The sequence below is a fragment of the Choloepus didactylus genome, chromosome 8 (assembly GCF_015220235.1).
Source record: "Choloepus didactylus isolate mChoDid1 chromosome 8, mChoDid1.pri, whole genome shotgun sequence".
NCBI classification, from domain to species: Eukaryota; Metazoa; Chordata; class Mammalia; order Pilosa; family Megalonychidae; genus Choloepus; species Choloepus didactylus.
Genome location: NC_051314.1, coordinates 121,688,245 through 121,706,953, shown reverse-complemented (window position 1 = coordinate 121,706,953; position 18,709 = coordinate 121,688,245).

Sequence of the window (18,709 nt, the reverse complement as noted above, 5' to 3'; positions counted from 1 at the left end):
ACTTAACAAGTCAGGACATGATTTTTTTTGAATAGTGCAAGTGTTTGGTTAGCCATCCAATTTTATGAGCTGTGAGAATGTCATGCACACATTAGGGAGTAGTCCAACAGTGAAATGAGGTTCACAGCAACAAAGTTAAAGATCACAGATGGTGTGGTAGATTGAATTTTGGACCCCAAGAAAGGACTTGTTCTTAATCTTAATCTGCCATTTCTATAGGTGTGAACCATTTGTAAGTAGTATCTTTGAATGTGTTGAGGTAAATGAGGGTGTAGACTCATTTATGAATCAGGCTGGGCCTTAATCCCTATTTCTGGAGGCCTTGTAAAGAGAAACCACTGGGAAGAGCAAGAGGATGGAAGTCAGCAGAAATTGGAAGAACAGATATGAGAGAGGGATCACCATGTAACAGGAGGCAGGGATGCAAGCCAAGGAACCCCCAAGGGTTGCAGTAAGCCAGCACTGGAATGTAACAGAATTTGGGGAGAAAGCATGGCCAGGCTGATGCCTTGATTTTGGACTTCTAGGCTCCAAAACCATGAGCTAATAAATACTTGTTTAAGCCAACCCATCTTATGGTATTTGTCATAGCAGTCCGGGAAACCAAGACAGGTGATAAGATAAAGAAATTTACGCCTGCATTGACAGCCATCTCCATGTAAGGGGACGTACACATTAGGACTGGCTCAGTGTGCAGACAACAAAGGGAAGAAGGGTCTCTCCCTTTTGGTTTTTAAAGTATATGCTAAAAGCTCAGTTAATGAACTACCTTATTATGAGCTACTTTATATTAATGTTGTTTATGTTTAAAAAATAAAATCTTCAAGGCTTCAAGGCTCTTTGGAAGTTTTAGCAGCATCATAGGCTCAAAGGTTGAGAGCTACAATACAAAAAAAAAAAAAAAAAAAAAAAAAACAAAAGCAAACAAGCAAAATAATCAAGAAAATCTTCATAAGCAACGTCTCTCTGCCCAGGCATAGGTGAAGGTAAATAAGGCTGCAAAACTGGGGAATTTGAGTTTGATTTCTCCAACTCCCCTTTCTGGCCTTCCTCTTTCACTTTCAGGTACCTGCTCTTTATGCTTTTCCTTGTCATTCATTTGTTTCTTAATTCATGGACTGTTAACACCCGAGTATGACTAAACTTCACAATGTGCTATTTCAACTAGGCATTTTAATTTTGTTTTTCATACTGAATTCTAGAATGAAAGGTTCTGTCATATGTAAAAGAGCTTCCCTAATAAGGAGGGAAATTTTTGAAAGGAGCAGAAAGGCCTCTGGGGTCAGTCAGTAAGGAGAGGACTGAATGTGGATCTGATTTAGAGATTTTCTCAGCGTAATTGGGAGTAGTGGTTGAGTGGGGGAGGCAGAAGGTAAAGAAGTCTGGAAAATGTGTGGTGAAATTAATAGAGACTACACTGGTTTTTCGTTTGTTTGTTTGTTGCCTAAAGAATCTTCTTCTATAGGAACAACAATCTGCAGTTTGGCGAGGCAAGACTGTATCAGTTGTCACAAAATCGGTATGGAATCTCTTCCAGTACCGAAGTCTACCTGCCCTACAGGCCAGCTCTCTCCCATCCTCCCTGGTTCTCTGCCACATCTTTTCATGCGTAAGTACAGGTCGGCTCCTCTCTCATTTCCCTAATTATAATCCATCTTCTGCCCCAGTAACCAGGGCTGCTGAATGAGCCCAAAAGGGCCTGCTAAGGTGGTGCCCTGCAGAGGGGGTGAATGCAGGCTGAAATCCAGCCCAGGCTTCTCTCACCAAACCCTCTGCCTTTCCCTAATGAACACAAAGCTGCCCTGTGAGCTAGCCATAACCCTGCCAGTAACCCCTGTGTTGTATTTTTGGGTACATCTGGCACTAGAGGAGTCCTCTTAAAAAAACTCCTGTTACTGTACTCTCTAGATTGACCCATGTCTCTCACTGCCTCTGGCAAGCATTCTGACAAAAGCCCCCATGGCCCTTGGCAGGCTGCCCTGTAGGATGTCCTGGGCACACCCACTCCCTCCAGTTATGCTCTATGCATATTAAAGATCCCTGTTTGTTCCCAGACTGGTTTCTGCCAGTTGTGCTTGTTATTTTAATTATCCAAATTAATTAGATATTGAATAAACTGATGACAGTGTAAAAAGAAAGAGGGCTGTGGTTTCTTTGAAAACTAAGTTCAACACCTTGCAAAGATAGGAAAAAGGCAAGTATTAGAAATAGTTGTTGATTTAGTTGTGGGGAGGCATCTATAAAAGTCTGACAAAAGAAAAATGCAATGTCTAGGTTTTTGTACTCATATGGCTTACTATGTGTATGTAAGTCCTCAATTCATATTGGAGAAACTGAAGCTAGAAATCATAGACCATGAATTATGGATGTCATTTATGAAAGAAAGATGTGGCACTATAATATGCAGACCCTTGCTGAAAATAAAAAATTAAATTAAAATTTAAAAAAGCATTGGCCCTATATCAAGAAACATACATTTACATGTCTTAAGGTAAAACACAAAGCCTAAGATACATGTGTGTGCTGTTTGAATCAATTTTTCCTATTAACCATTAACCAATACCCGGTCTACATTATGTCATAAAGATTTCTGTAGTATTTTATTTAGTATCCAATCAAATTTGTGTATAGTAATCCCTCAGCCTTTGTGATGTTTTTTTCTGCAACTTTAAGTAGCCTATATTATCTCTGCCTTCGGTAATAATATTTTTTACAACAAAGCAATAATGTATCATATGAGAAAAATCATCTTCAATAACAGCCATACAACATATCTATACAAATTCAAAATATAAGAAGTGTTCTTTAAATCCAATTTCATTTTGTTAAGTACACTTCACTACAGATTAGAACAGGAAACAATCTAGCTGGCAACTGCCAAATCAATATTTGGCACCTCTACTGGGGATTTTATAAAAACTACCTTTTAAGTTCAAATTGATTAAATAGCAGGTAATGCATTCACACACACACACACACACAAATGCAGATATAATTTAGAACTTTTCTCAGGAAGAATGGTTTAATGTGAGAAAAATTACTCATTAGGGGAGAAAGGAAGACTGGGGAAGTTTTGTTTCATCTTTTCCCAACCATTTGAAATTTAAAAAAATCATGCAATTTGGGGGTTGGGGAGTGACTCACAGATCAGAAAGTTGCACCTTTCTCCCATAGCAGAAATTTCTTTGTCCGCTCTGATGGTCACCCTCTCTGCTTTACTACCACCAAAAATGGGATGCTCCCTAGTCTTGGCAGGAGTGTGTATCATTATTGAAAAGTTCAATTTAGAAAATTCTTTCTTACTATGAACTTTAATATGTCACTTTAAACCCTCCACTTTGGGGCATTCATTCTGAAATATGAAGCACATATAGCATTTAAACATTCTATCCTCGTATATTTTACAGGAACTGGGTATATTTAAGACAGAGAAAAGATATGTTGTGTGTGTCCGAGATGGATTGGGGGTAAGCAAAATATGCTGCTCAATATAAGGGAAAATTACAAAACTATTAGTTTAGAAATTAAATGATATAGAGGCTTGCCTTAAAAACAGTGAGCTCCTTACCATAGAAGTTTGAGTGTTCCAGAAGACAGCAAGGATTACCCACTGGGAGATTTTATGATGGGATTCTTATATTAGATATAAGTTTGGGCCAAAGGGTTTCCAAAGTTCCATTTAAAGTTTAAAAATTTTATAATATACTTGACATTTCCCATGACTTTTATTCCATAACATACTTGGTTTCTTCAAATATCCTTCATATACTGTAGCTTACAGATTTTTTTACCATCTTAGTTGACTTGCTATGAAATTATGTTAATTTAATAAATGTCTTTAAAATTTTGTTTCCAAAATTAAAACTTATAATCATTAAACATGATGCTGAAATGAGGTCATCCAGAAATGGCTACTATTCGGTGATCTTGATTTTACTAGTAAAAGCCATGTGAAATGAATTGTTGCTGAAGAGCTGAAGAGCCTTGGAAAGTACCTATTTCAACTAAAGTGACCAGAGTTCACCATTAGGACCAGAATGTAGCTAACAAATCAGGAAGTTAATTATTTTGTAGTCAGTTTAAAGACATACAGGTCAAGAATCCTTTATCTTTAATCAAAAAAATTATGAAAATCAAAAGATTTTTCATAACCATTTTGGTGGCAGAACCTGATATGGACCTCTGGACGCTATTTATTATCTGAATTATCCTACTTATTTCAAACATTCACACATTTTGCTGCTGAATTATTTAAGTGTTTGAATATGAGGTACTCTGTATCACTTTCCTAAATCTAACAAGTCTGAATTCAGAAACATGTCTGGCTCAAAGAACTTTAGTTAAGGAACTGTAGGCATTTTGTATGTTAACAGAAGACTGGTGGTGAACATCTGTGTGTCTACAAGACAAAAGAGAGGGTTCCATTTCAGTAATATGGTGCCTCAGACTCTGAAGGACTTTCCAATACAAATAAAAACAACTAGATCCTGAATGAAACATACTTTTAATGCCAGACTGGGCTCCCAAGCAGTAATGGAAATCTCCAAGCTTCCCTCACCCCTGACTACTCCACAAACTGGGAGGTGGAAAGGCTAGTCACATAGAAAGTCAGGGTCACTTTGAGAGAAAATGTCACATCAACACTGTAATTGCATATAAAGACATAAGGAATCGGGTCTGTAGCAAAATTGGGAGCTAAACCAGAGACTTTTGCATTCATCTAAGACCTTTGAAGGAGGTTAAAGTAATCTTAGGTTGGTAGTACAGTCTGACTCCTTGCAAATGCAGATGAAATTCCTCTCTGAAAGAAAGCATTCCCAAATGCTCCACAGTATTCTCGAGGATAAAGTTCCAGCAAACATGAATACACAATCAAAGACCCTAAACTCATGAAGAAGAAAGCTTGCATGAACAAGGGTTAGCAAACAACAAACACAAGATTTAGAGTTCCCAGAACTTCAGATAATGACATTGTCAATACAAAATATATACTAGTTATGAATAAAATGTTTACAGAAATAAAGGATGGATTCACAAAGATGATCAAGTTGTAAGAAACTATCATAAATGAGGAAGAACCAAATAAAACTTTTAAATGTAAAAAGTATATGACTTTATAAAAATAAAACCCTCATGGAAGGTTTAAATAGATTTAATGCAGTTGAAGAAAGATAGAGACAAGGATGATATAGCTAAAGAAATTATCCAGAATATAATATTAAGATATTAAGTAAAAATATATACCTGATACATATATTATATATATATATATAAGAAATATATCACTCTGAGAGATACCTATTATCATGGTTAGGTTCATGTGTCAACTCGGCCAGGTGATGACATCCAGTTGTTTGGTTAAGCTAACACTGGACTGATTGTTACTGTGAGGCATTTCATGGACTTAAATTATCAGTAAGTTGGTTGCATCTATGGCTGATTACATCTATAGTCATCTGAGGAGATTGCCTTTAACAATGAGAGAAGTCTCATCCAATCAGTTGAAGGCTTTAAATGGAGAAGTGATGATTTCAGGAGTCAGAAGAGAGAATTTCCATCACTACCTCAGTGAGCCAGCTTCTCCTGGGGAATCTATTGAAAACTTTTATCAGAGTTCTCAGCTTGCAGCCTGCCCTATGGAATTTGGACTTCTGCATCCCCACAGTCAGGTGAGACAATTTTTATAAAAGTCTCATAATATTTCAGATATGTCCTGTTGATTCTGTTTCTCTGGAGAACCCTGACTAATACATCTATCTATCTATCTATCTATCTATCTATCTATCTATCTATCTATCTATCTATCTGTCTATGATACATAACTATATAACTATAACTACAATGATCTGTATCTATACCTATCTATCATCTATCTATTCAAAATAGAGATAAATGGAGAATAGGATGAAATGGATCAACATATATAAAATCAGAATCCTGGAAGGAGAAATAAAGAAAGCGGAAGAAAGAAGAACTAACAACTCAGAATAATCTACAACTGGTGAAATACATGACTCCACAGCTTTGGGAAGCATAGCACAAGGTATCAAAAGCAGGTGAATGAAAAGTAACTTACACTTAGACACAATGTAATGCAAAGAAAGAACACTAAAGACAAAGATAAGATTCTAAAAGCAGCCATAGAAAAAACAGATTAACTATTAAAAACAAACCAAATACCAAAAACCAAAACACAACATTTCGGTGGACAGTGGAGTAGAATATCTTTAAAATGCTGAGAGAAAACATCACCATGTCAAACTATTTTTCAAGAATGAGAATGAAATAAGGTCAATTTCAAATAAACACAAATGAAGAAATCCTTACTAAAGGAATTTCTAAAGAATGAAGAAAAATGATCCTAGAAATAAATTTGAGATACAAGAAGGAATGATCAGCAAATATAATGGGAAATATATAAATGTAAACAAATAACATTTGTATAGAATAAAATAATTTATTATTGTTTAATGTGAGATTTTTAAAAAGATAACATTAAATATTGGACTGTAATAAAAATATAAATTGAGAGGAGGGTTAAAAGTTTTAAAGGTCTTAATATTCTTTATATAGATCCAGTGGGAATTTAAAGTATTATTTAAGTTTCAGCTGTAAATTAAACAAGAACAGTAAACTTTCTCTGCTGATCACTAAATAGATAGAAATAGACCAAATACATTCCAAGCCAATGAAAAAACAAAGGAAAAAGGGAAATAGGAATGTAAAAATGTAATCAATAAAAGGAATATATTCGCCACAATAGGATACTTTATGCTGTGATGATAAATTAATTCCAATATCTCACTGATGTAACACAAACAAAATTTAGTACATTTTTGCTTCTTATCAATGCAAATTAGTAGGGAATTCTGCTCTGCATAGTCATTGAATGACTTGACTGATGAAGGCTCTAACCTTTGGAATGTTGTAGGTTGTTGCAGAAGAATAAAAGAACACATGGAGAACTCAAACCCACTCTTTCTAGTTTTTCACCAGAATTGACACATGACACTTCCATTCCTATTGCCCAAGATTTTTTGTGTTGTCTCACCTAAATGCAAGAGTTCATGAAGAACAGCACAAGGAATCTTTGCTGATCATTACCATCTCTGCCATAAAAGTACAAAAGAGAAACAGAAAACATGGGACAAATTGAAATTTAAAAGTGAAATAGTATAAACAAATCCAGATAAATCTATAATCACAACATACAAGTCAACAAAAAGAAGGTAACATCAGATTGGATATTTAAAATCTAGTTATATGTTGTTGACAAGAAACATAACTAAAATATTAGAACAAATAAAGATTGAAAATAAAAAGACAAAAAGGATATGGCAGGCAAATATTAACCAAAAGAAAGCCGATGTGGCTTTATTATTATTAGAAATAATATATGTTGAGTCTACAATATTATTAGGTATAAAGAGGGACACTCAAAAAATTTTAAAAACTCAGTTCATCAAGACGATAAAAATTCTAAGCTCATATGTACCTGATAAAATAGCATCAAAGCATATAAATTAAAATTTGTTAAGATGAAGACAGAATATAGCTCACAAAGCAATGTATTTAGTATGTGGCTCCTTCCAGTTTGTTGACCCTATACTTGGCTATGGGGCTAATTTCAGCAAATTTCAAAATATCAGTGATAACAGCAATTTTTGAACCACAATGTAATTAAATAAGATGTCAATTAATGAAACAATCCCATATACTTGAAAATTTAAAGAAAACCACACCCTTAAATAACACATTGATGAAAGGAGAAATAGCAATGGGAATGAAAAAATATATGTAGTTATTGATAACACAACTATTATATATTAGAACTTCAGAGATGGCCAAAGATGGACAATTTGAATATCATTAAGGAGACTAATCACAATGGACTGAAATACATCAAATATGTTTAAATCCATGAGTTTCGATATTTGGAAATAAAACTAATTGATCATCTTGGGAAAATGATAGGGAATCATTCATTAGTTTGAGAACTGGTAAATAAAGAGAAAAAAATCAAGCATTTATCCTGCCTTTCTTTTATGAACTGTACTACTAAGAAATCGAACAGAAGATTGAAAGGAGTCTATCTTTATAGAACTTCTATCATCCAGAATTTAGTCAGGGAAACAGGGCCTCCAAGGGTACTATGGGAATAAGGGACATAGGAATTAGACCTTTCCAAATGTGGAAGAAGCTGGGGAAGTGAAGTTGTGGGAAAGAGAAAATAACCATTCAACCGGAGACACTGGCACAGGTGGACAAGTTGAAACCTGCCGGGGAAACTCAAGAGGATAAGCATAGCCAGGTGCCTAAGTGAAACCACAAAAAGAAGCTTGGAGAGGTCAATAGGAAGCTGCTACTTCTGTGGGCTGGACATGAGATTAAAGGAGAGCGAGGGCAAGTTTGGATCTGCCTGGGATTTCTGTATTTATACATCATCATATCTGACTGCAAAGAACCTTCTGAAAGAAATGACCACTACTTCACTTCTGCTTTCCAAATTTCATGCAGGTTCCTGTTTGGCCAACTCTAATTCAGCACCAGAAGGGAAAGGAAATTCTGGAAAACAGTAGTACCATTCAGTATAGTCCACCCTTTCTCAACTTGGCTACTCTTCACACCTCTTTTAGCCACTTCCAAATAAAGATAACAAAACCATGCTTCCACTTAACATGATGTAACTTTCCTCATAAAACTGAAAAGACTTTGCTCCTCTTCCAGAAATAATACACAAAGAGGATCTATCTTTTGGTAATGTCTATTTGTCTTTTAACTGAGTCTCACTCTCCCTTTGTTATCCTGTAATTTAAATATTAAGGTGTAGAGTTAATATTTTATGTTAGTAGAGAAATGGGAGAGAGAAAAAAGAAAATTTGGTATACACATATATGAATATATTCATATCAAAATAAAAAAATACACTCGTAACTATGCAGTCCTTGTTTCTGAAATTGGGCACATGGTCAGCTGTCAAACTTTCTTTTCCCATTATCCATTTGGTATTCTCTGCTGTCAGCAAGCACCTGACTGTGGTTCCTTCCTGCAGTGTGACCCAAACCTTCACTCCTGAAGGATCTGTACCATTCATAGTCTTGCTATATTGGGCTATTGTAGTTTTCCTTCAACTTTTTCATAGGATGTGCAAGTACTAAGGCATCTGTCTCCCCAGAGGATATGCTGAATTCCAGCAAAACTCCTTCCTGTCCCCATTGTGTAGCAGCAATCCAATTTCTCTTTGATGGTCAGGATCAATCACACCAGCTAATATAGTGATCCACTTTTTTTGCCTGTTGGTGCAGTGGCATAAGAAGTTCAGAGTGGCCATGTAGCAGTTTCATCTTCCAGTTTGATGGAACAATTGTGGCGTCTATTGGTAAAAATATTCTTCCTTTGAGAATGCAGACTTCTAAGCCAGCAGAGCACAAAGTTGAGACAACATGTGGCAAAATTTTTGCCAGTGGGCCATTAAAGGTAGCAATAAAAGGAGCAAATCTCATTTCTACTTCTTAATTTCTGGACCTGTGAGTTTTGGATATGCAAGAAACATCACAATATGGCGATTGCCCATTCAGTGCATATATTGCATCCTGGAAGATTCTATTCCAACCCTGAAAAGTATTGACATACAGCTGGCACTGCAACTGGGTCTTCAAAGAGCCATTACACTATTCTGTCAAGCCAACTGCTTAAAAATGATGGAAAAAATGATAAGCCCAGTAAATTCCATGAGCAGGAGTTCATTGCTGTGCTATATTTGGTATAAAATAAGTTTCCTGGTCAAAAGCATCACTGTGAGGATTACTATGGGGGTGAATAAGATGTTTTGTAACTCCACAAATGATGGCTTTGCTAGAAGCACTGCAGACAAAAAAGGCAAATCCATATTCATTTCTACCTACTGGAAGGATTCTCTTTACTGACATTTAGGTCGACTCCTGAGTGGTGCTACAGAGCTGTAGCTGTTCACTTTCAGGTGGTAATAGTATCTCCTGAAAATCTATCTGTAATCAGGCCTGAATTTTTATTTCCTTAGTCAAGTTTACATAGAAAACTTCCTGTGAGGCCATAGGTGTAGTTTGAGAGAGAGGAAGCAATTTAATAGGAGAGCCACAGGAATCTGAGCTATTTGGTCTTGCAACTGTGTCTGCAGGTCTGCTTTAGCCCAACCTTGTATATATTATTTCCACTTCATGATTGAGGGCTGTGCATGGCCAATGTTATGGCTCAATGGATCAAGCAACACCCAGTTCATAATGGGCAGTTGAGGTCACACGGTATCTTGATGGTCCAAAGTCAAGCATTCAGTCTCGTCTTGGGCCCTGTAGCAAACCAGAAGCTATTTATTAAAAGGATAATAATGATTGTGGGAATGGCAGAGTAGGAAGCTCCAGGAATCTGTCCCTCCACTAGAATAAATATTAAATAGGCAGGAACTGTCTGAATAAATTATTTTGAAACTCTGGAGTCTAATAGACTATTGTGCAGCACCCAGGGAAAGGTGAGAGGAAGAGCCTGGAAAATTGTGGTAAATACTGTTATCCATCCCCGAACCTTGCAGCAGGCAGCAGTAAGGTCCTCAACCCTGCCCCTCCCTCACTCCCCATGAAGCTTGCTGGTGCCAGGGAAGGAAATAAAGACCTAGTTCCCTAAGATCAAAGAGTGTGTGGTCAGATTGTTGATCACTGCTTTTGATTAGCTACTTCAGATCGCTGGGGGCCCAGTTCTGAGGGCAGCCATTGTTCCAGCCTGCCTTGGGCAAAAGCAGCAGAGGAGACTAAAAGACAGTACCCTTCTTCAATACTACAGAGAAGAGTTAAAGGTGCAGTTATTGGGAAGTGCTGAATCAAGACAATGCACCTTCAAAGAGCCATAGGAAAAGGTCCTGGTACCCTCTCTCCCATCCCTTCCCCAGGGCAGTGTGGGGCTGGCCAGTGCTCCCATGGGTCCCTGGCCTTGTTCCAACTAGAATAGACTGAACTAGAAAACTCTCTGCTTGCCTTCCAGGCAAAAGTAGTGTGAGACAGCAAAAGAAGTATAAGAAACAATTGAGTTGGTGATCTGGGGCAAAGGCTTACCTGCTTTAAGTACTGTGGTGGAACACCCTGGAGAGGGAGAGGTCTACTTCTTGGGGAGTAGAGGTGGCACACGGGAGAACTCCTAAGGCCACTAGCAAGCACAAGGCCAGACAAAACTTGGGCCTAGAAAAGTCAGGGAGGATCCTGTACTTTGCATTCACCTTGAGCTGATCTTCTAGATAGGAAGGCTGAACGCTGAAGGAGAACACCAGCCAATGCAAAGCCTATTTGCAAAGACTGTGAAAGATGTGGTTTTGTTTTGTTTTGTTTTGCATTTGTTTGGTTTTGTTAGCTTCTGGCATGCAAGAAAATCTGTCATATCACTGGCTGGATACAAATCCAAGAAACAGCACAGGGACTAAATCCCAAACATTTAAAAATATTAAAATGTACAGTGTGCAACAAAAGATTACAAGACAAACAAAAAGACAGGAAATTATGGCCCATCCAAAGAAAAAGGATAATCCAGAAAACCACCTGATTTTTAAAATGGGCAAAAGAATTGACTAGACATTTCTCCAAGAAGATATACAAATGGTCAAAAAGCACATGAAAATATGCTCAACATCATTAGCCATTTAGGAAATGGAAATCAAAATCACAATTGGATACCATTTCACACCCACTAGAATGGTTAATATTAAGAAAATGAAAATTACAAGTGTTGGAGAGGATGTGGAGAAATAGGAACACTCATTCATTTATGGTGGCAATATAAAATGGCACAGCCACTGTGGAAGACAATTTAGCAGTTCTTCAGAAAGTTGAATACAGAATTACCATATGACCCGGCAGTCTCACTTCTAAGTATATATTCAACAGAATTGAAAACATGGACTAGAACAGATATTTTCAACTGTGTTATAGCAGCATTATTCACAATTGCCAAAAGATGGAAACAACCCATCAACAAATGGATGGATAAACAAAATGTGGTATATATATTTTGTTGGTATACATACAATGGAATATTATCCAGCCATTGAAAGGAATTAAGTTCTTATACATGCAGCAACTGGATGAACCTTGAAGACATCACGTTGAGTCAAATAAGTCAGACAGAAAAGGACACATATCATATGATCTCATTGATATGAAACAATTAGAATAAGCATATTCATAGAGTCAGAAACTTGAATATAGTTTACTAAGTGCTGGGGTGAGGGTAGGAATGGGGAATTAATGCTTACATTGTACAATGTTTCTATTTGCATTGATGGAAATGTTTTGGCAATGGATGGTATTGATGGTAGCACAATATTGTGAATGTAACTATTAACATTGAATTATATATTTGAATGTAGTTAAAAGGGGGAAATTTTATGTTGTATATATGTTAGTAAGAATAAAATTTTTTTAAAATATTCATAGGACTGTATAACACAAATAGTGAATCCTATTGTAAATGATAGGCTATAGTTAATAGTACAATTATAAAAATGTTCTTTCATCAGTTGTAACAAATGTCTCACACTAATGCAAGGTGTTAGCAATAGGGTATTATATGAAACTCTGTATTTTATACATGGTAATTGTTCAAACTGGAGAGGTGCCATCTTGGGAAAGATGACTAGAAAGATTAAGGAAAGTCTGTGAATGAAACGGAAAGATTTTGGAACAGTCATGAAGGAGAGCAGCATATCAAAAATTATTTTGAGGTTTCGTAGTTTGGGAGGCTGATAATACAGTGGAATTGCTCATAAAAATGGGGAAGCCATAGGGAGAAGGCATATGGAAGATAGCAGTTTGAAAATTAGGTAGAAAATGATGTGAAAGAAATGCTGAAAAATTATAAAAATATAACTGCCAAAGAGGGGGCTGAGGGTGGAAAGATGATTAGTAAATACAGTAACTTTGTACTATGACAACTTGGCTAGGTTAAAGTACAATTCCAGAATCCCATTCTCTGTGTTTCTGATGAGAATGGGCCACAAGAGCACTTCTTGGTTGATTTGGAGGGTGTAACCGAAGCCCCTCCTACCCAAAGAATGAAACACATCTATTGGGCTTCTTTGGATTTTGGAGGCAGTATATACTTCATTTTCAGCATGATTCTCTGACCCATTTACTGATTAATCTCAAACACAGTCAGTTTTGAATAGGATCCAGTATAAGAAAAGGCTTTGCCATAGGTCCAAGCTGCATGCAAGCTCTCCTGCCACTTGAGCCCTTGACCCAGAAGATCCAATGGTGCTTGGCATGTCTATGACAGATAGGGGTACTGTATGGGGTCCTTGGCAGAACCCTATAGGTGAACTTCAGTGCAAACTGTTATGATTTTGGAGCAGAGCTGTACCATCTTCTAAAGACGACTGAAAAATCTCCAGAAAGGATAAATATCTAGAATATTAAAAGGAGACACGTATATTAGTTCCTTCATTATATACATATCTTTAAAAAATTTTTAAATATGAAAAATACAATGAATGGTGGGGTTTATAACATATGTAGAAGTAAAATATAAGAGAACAGTATCACAAAGAATGGGAGAGGGATAAATGGAATTATGCAGCTGTAATTTTCTTACATTGTTCATGAAAGTGTAATATTATTTGAAGGTAAACCGATAATATGCATTTTGTATTTTCTAGAGCAACCACTAAACTTGATGTAAGGCAATCTTGTAGTTTAAATGAAATATGAAAAAATACCCAATTTACCAAAAGAAGACAGGAAACAAGGATTAGAGAAATTGATAAATGAGATAAATATAAAATAATACCAAGATGGGGGGCTTAAACCCAACCATATCAATAAATAAATGCAAATAGACTAAGCACTCCAATTAAAAGGCAGCCATTATCAGACTGGATAAAATGGCAAGATCCAAAAAATGCTATTTACAAGAAATACACTTTTACAAAGACAGAGGATGAAAGCTAAAAAAAAGGCAGGGGGGAGACAAAACATGCAAACACATAGTATAAGAAAGCTGGTGTGGCTATTTATATATTAAAAAAAGGAGACCTTAAGACAGAGTATTATAAAGAACTAAGGAGGGATATTTCATAATGATAGAAGGATCACTCCATTAAGAAGACACAAAAATACTGTGTATACAGCCAATGTAACACCACTCTTTCAATAATTAAGAGAATAAGCAGACAAATTAGTAAAAATAAAGAAAACTTGAGAACATTATCCACTGTCATGTCCTAAGTGGTATTTACAGAATGTTTCACTCAACACTGTAGAATTTATAATCTTTTCAAGTGCTCCTGGAACATTCAGCAAGAATGACAATTGGTGGACCAAAATACAAGGCAAGATATTACCAAATATTTGAAAATTAAGCAATGTTCTTTGATCCATGGGTCAAAGAAGAAATCCAAAAGGAAGTGAAAAATAATTTCAACTGAATGATAAAGAAAACACAACACATCAGAATTTGTGGGTTGCAGCTAAGGCACTGCTTAGGGGCTATTTATAGCTTTAATGCTTAGAGAACTAGAAAGGTCCAAAATCAGTGATACAATCTTGCACCCTGAGAAGTTAAAAAAAAGGAAGAGGAAATTAAATTAAGATAAAAAGATGGAAAGGAAGATCAAGATGAGAGCTGAAAGCAATACAATAGAAAACAGAAAAATGATAGAAATAACAATACAAAATTTTCTTTAATAAGATTAATAAAATTGAAAATTCCCTAAGAAGACTGACTAGAGAAAAAAGAGAGAAAAAAATACAAATGATGAATATCAGGAGGGGACACCAGTACAGATCACACAGACATTAAATAAATAATAGGGGGTTATGAACAACTTTATAATAGTATATTTGACTAGTTCAATAAAATGAACAAATTTCTTTAAAATACACAAATTATCAAAACATGCACAAAAATAGAAAATCTAAATTGCTCCATAAAATATTTTTGGATTTGAGGAGTAATCTTAATATCATGTATATGGATGACAGAAATTTAGAGGTTATATTAAAGAAAGCCTGAATGGAAGGAGTGATTCTAAAGTCAGTTCAAAACTAGAGGAGAAAAGTGGATGCAAATGTAACACTTTTAAGGCACAGGAAGTGTGGAGTATTTTATTCTCAGATGAGATAGCATTGACACTATAGCTGAGTTAAAAGAATGCTGTGTATGTTAACATCAGCAGACTAATGACTCATCACAATATTCCCAACTCACAGCCAAAGCAGCTGTCAGAAAAATAAAAATACATAAAAAAAGAAGCTACAAAAGAATTCTTAAAAAAATAAAAAATGAAAATGAGGCTGCAACCAAAGTAAGTTTCCAAATGGCTCTTTGGTAACCAAGAAAGGAAAGCCGTTTATTGATGGTGAATTAATTAAATTATGTTTGATTGTTGCTGTAGTCTTAAGAAATGTGTCTAGAGAAAATAAAACTTGTAACTTACTAGAGTTTTGTCAAGAACAGTTGCTTGAATAGTTGAGGGCTCTGGGAGCAATGTAGCAGTGCAATTAAGAAACAAAGCAAATAATTTTGAGAGGTTTTTCCTTGGCTTTTGATGAGTAAACAGATGTTACCCAATAGTGCTCAGTTGTTTATTTGAGGAATCTGTGCAAAGTTTGAAGTGGCTGAAGAATTAATCTCTAGGAATTATCTACTTGGAACAATTACAGAATTACAAAGAAGCTGAGAAAATAATTCAATAGAAACTGAAGTGGAATGTGCTAAGAAGTGTTACAACTGATGATGCTAAAAAATAGGTGTGGAACAGAAAAAGGCTTAGTTGAACAAATAACAAAGCTTGTGAAAATGTCAGGTGCTTAAAGCCTATGGTTATTCACTGTATTATTCACCAGCAGGGTCTCTGACAACAATATTTAAGTCTATCATGTATTATTGAACTAGTAGTATCAATGGTCAACTTCATCCACTCTTGTGGACTTAACCATCATCAATTCCATGAATTTTCTTTCTTTCTTTTTTTTAAAATCAGAAATAGAATATCATGATTTGCCCTATTGATGCAATTGATGGCTTAGCATTGGTAAAGTTTTATTGCAATTTTTTGAGCTCAGGGCCAAGAGTGAAATTTTTCTGGACCAAAAGAATCAAAAGAACTGACCTCAAGCACTGTTACTGAGCACTGAATAGCTTTGGAAATTAGTTTTTGCTGTTGCCTTGATAATGTTTCTTTATGAATTCAACATAAAATTACAAGGCAAAATAGAGTGTAGATGTGAAACTTGTACTGCAATAATCATTTTGATGCAACTGATGTTGTTTGAATGACAAGTAATGTTAAATTGCTTTATACACTTTCCATGCTGTCAAACGTTAATACAAGAAGCAAGATCCCATTACCACACAAATTTTCCATTGTTATGCTGTATTTTTCTTTGCACACACTACAGTTCCAACAGATCTTGTTGTCAAGTGCAAAGGATGTTTCTATATTTAAAATCCACTTAACTGTGCAACTGAGAAGCTTCCACATGATCTTCAATTGGAAGTAATCAACTGTAATGCAATGACATGCTAAAAGGGAAATATCAAAAGAAGACCTAGTAGAATTCCAGAAATGCCTTCCAAGCAATGAACATGGTAGAATTAAACACATATGCTTGCTTATGGATTGCTATCAGTATTTGGCAGTACCTATCTGTGTGAAAAGACATTTTCAAAAATGAAATACATAAAGTCTCATTAAAGATCAGCATTAATAGATAAACAACTGCAATTGATTTTGATAGGGAACGCTAATTTTTGAATCCCATCTAACTGAAATGTTATCTATCCAAAAAAAAAAAATTTATTCCTATCATTACTAGACCTGTATTACAACAAGTTGTACTAAATTGTTATTATATTTTGAATTTCATCAATAAAAATGTGATCCTTATTTTCCCTCTTTTTATATAAGTATCTACATCATATTCCCAATTTTGCCTCTTCACACAAAGCCTAAAATATTTGCTATCTGGCCCTTTACAGAAGGAGACTGCCAACCCCTGGTCCAAATGCAACTTCTGCCACAACTACTACTGTGTATTTTGCTTTGGAACTACATAACTTTCAGCTCCAAAATGCTATTTCTATGAGCCATTTCAAGAAGGTAAGAAGGAGTTAGGAATAGTAGTTCAGAGTTGATTCAGTCCTGGGGTGAAATTATAAGTGTATCTAACATTAATTGAGCACATATGTGGCAAGCACTCTGTATATATTTTCTCATTTAATACAACAATCTTATGAGATAGGTATTATTTAAGCCCCATTTTATAGACACTTAGAGTTGCCAAAAATCATATTTTATAAATAAGAGCTACAGAGGCTTACGGATTTAACCTAGCAATGGGACATTAGAACCAATGCCTGCAACAGCAGCTGAGAGGGGGGTATCCAAGGCAGGGGTTGGTGTGGACAAGACTGAACTCTCTTGGGGAGGATAGGACTATCAAGTGACAAAACATGCTGAGGTTCCAGGAAGCTCAGAAAAAGAGCCACTCCATTCTTCTGAGCAACAGGACTCTTTCCGTCCCTAACCCCCTTAAATAAATTCTGATTAGGAGTATTCTTCTGAAGAATGTGCGCACAAAAGTATTGTTGGTATAAATCTGAACACATTTTATTAAAGAGGTGAAGCAAAGTGTGTAGGAACATAGGGTGGGGAGGAATGGGAAAATCTGTCCTGGTCAGATGAGGGAACATATGTATGTGTGTTCATATGTACGCGAATGCACACAGATAATATGTATATATATATATATATATACACATATGTATTTTTATGTTTACAAATCCACATTAATCCCTACGTCTGTATTAGTAGGGTTTAGAATTTAAACGTAATTATAATATTCCTAGTCTTCTGCGATAGACACTTCAGGGCATTTTAAGAGACTATTAATAACAATAAAAATAATAAGTCAGACTGCATGTGCTCAAGGCGAAAACCCTCAGCCCCAAGGCTTTAACTCCCCCTCAACTGTTTCCCAATCAAACCTTCCAACCCCACGCAGGACCCCAGGGCGGGCGGATGGGCCAATGACGGTTTCAGAGAAGAGGTCCTGGGGAGGGGTGTTATCTTCAGGAACGCGTCCTGTCAACTTTGTAGTCGAGTCACCTCTTTCGGTTGGTAGCGGCCGCTATTTCTTTAAATGGACAGCGGATTTCGAAACGGGGCGGGGGGGGGGGGGCGCGTTCAGGAAAAAGATCTCAACTGCCTTTGATAACCGCCCGGTAGCCGTCCCTTCCCCTGAACGCGTGCTCCGCTGCTGGAGCGCCCGTCCCGGCCGCATCCCCGAGCTGACGCGCGCCGAGGCTCCTGTTTTCGGGGCTCCCACCTTCCCGGAATCCCCCCACCCGGCCGTTCCCCTGCGTCTGCGGCGCGGCCGCCCCGGCTTTGTCTCCGGCGTCGCGCTCCGGCGCTCGCTCTCCCCACGTTTCCCCGGGTGCAGCCTGTAACCCGATCTCCCATTTCCTGGTGGATTCTCTTAAAGAGGCAGCGGTCGAGAAGCAGAACAAAGGCTATTGTTTTATTTCCTCCTTTGGATTCCGCGTCCTTACCGGAATGTCCCTCCTGTATAATTCTTTTCATTGCATCTCCGTTTAGGGAGGAAAAAAAAAAAGCACCCTCGTGCGTTTCAATTTTGTCTCTAAGAGAGGGAGCCAGGGGAGGTGAGAGGCGTTTAATAAAACGCGTTTTGTC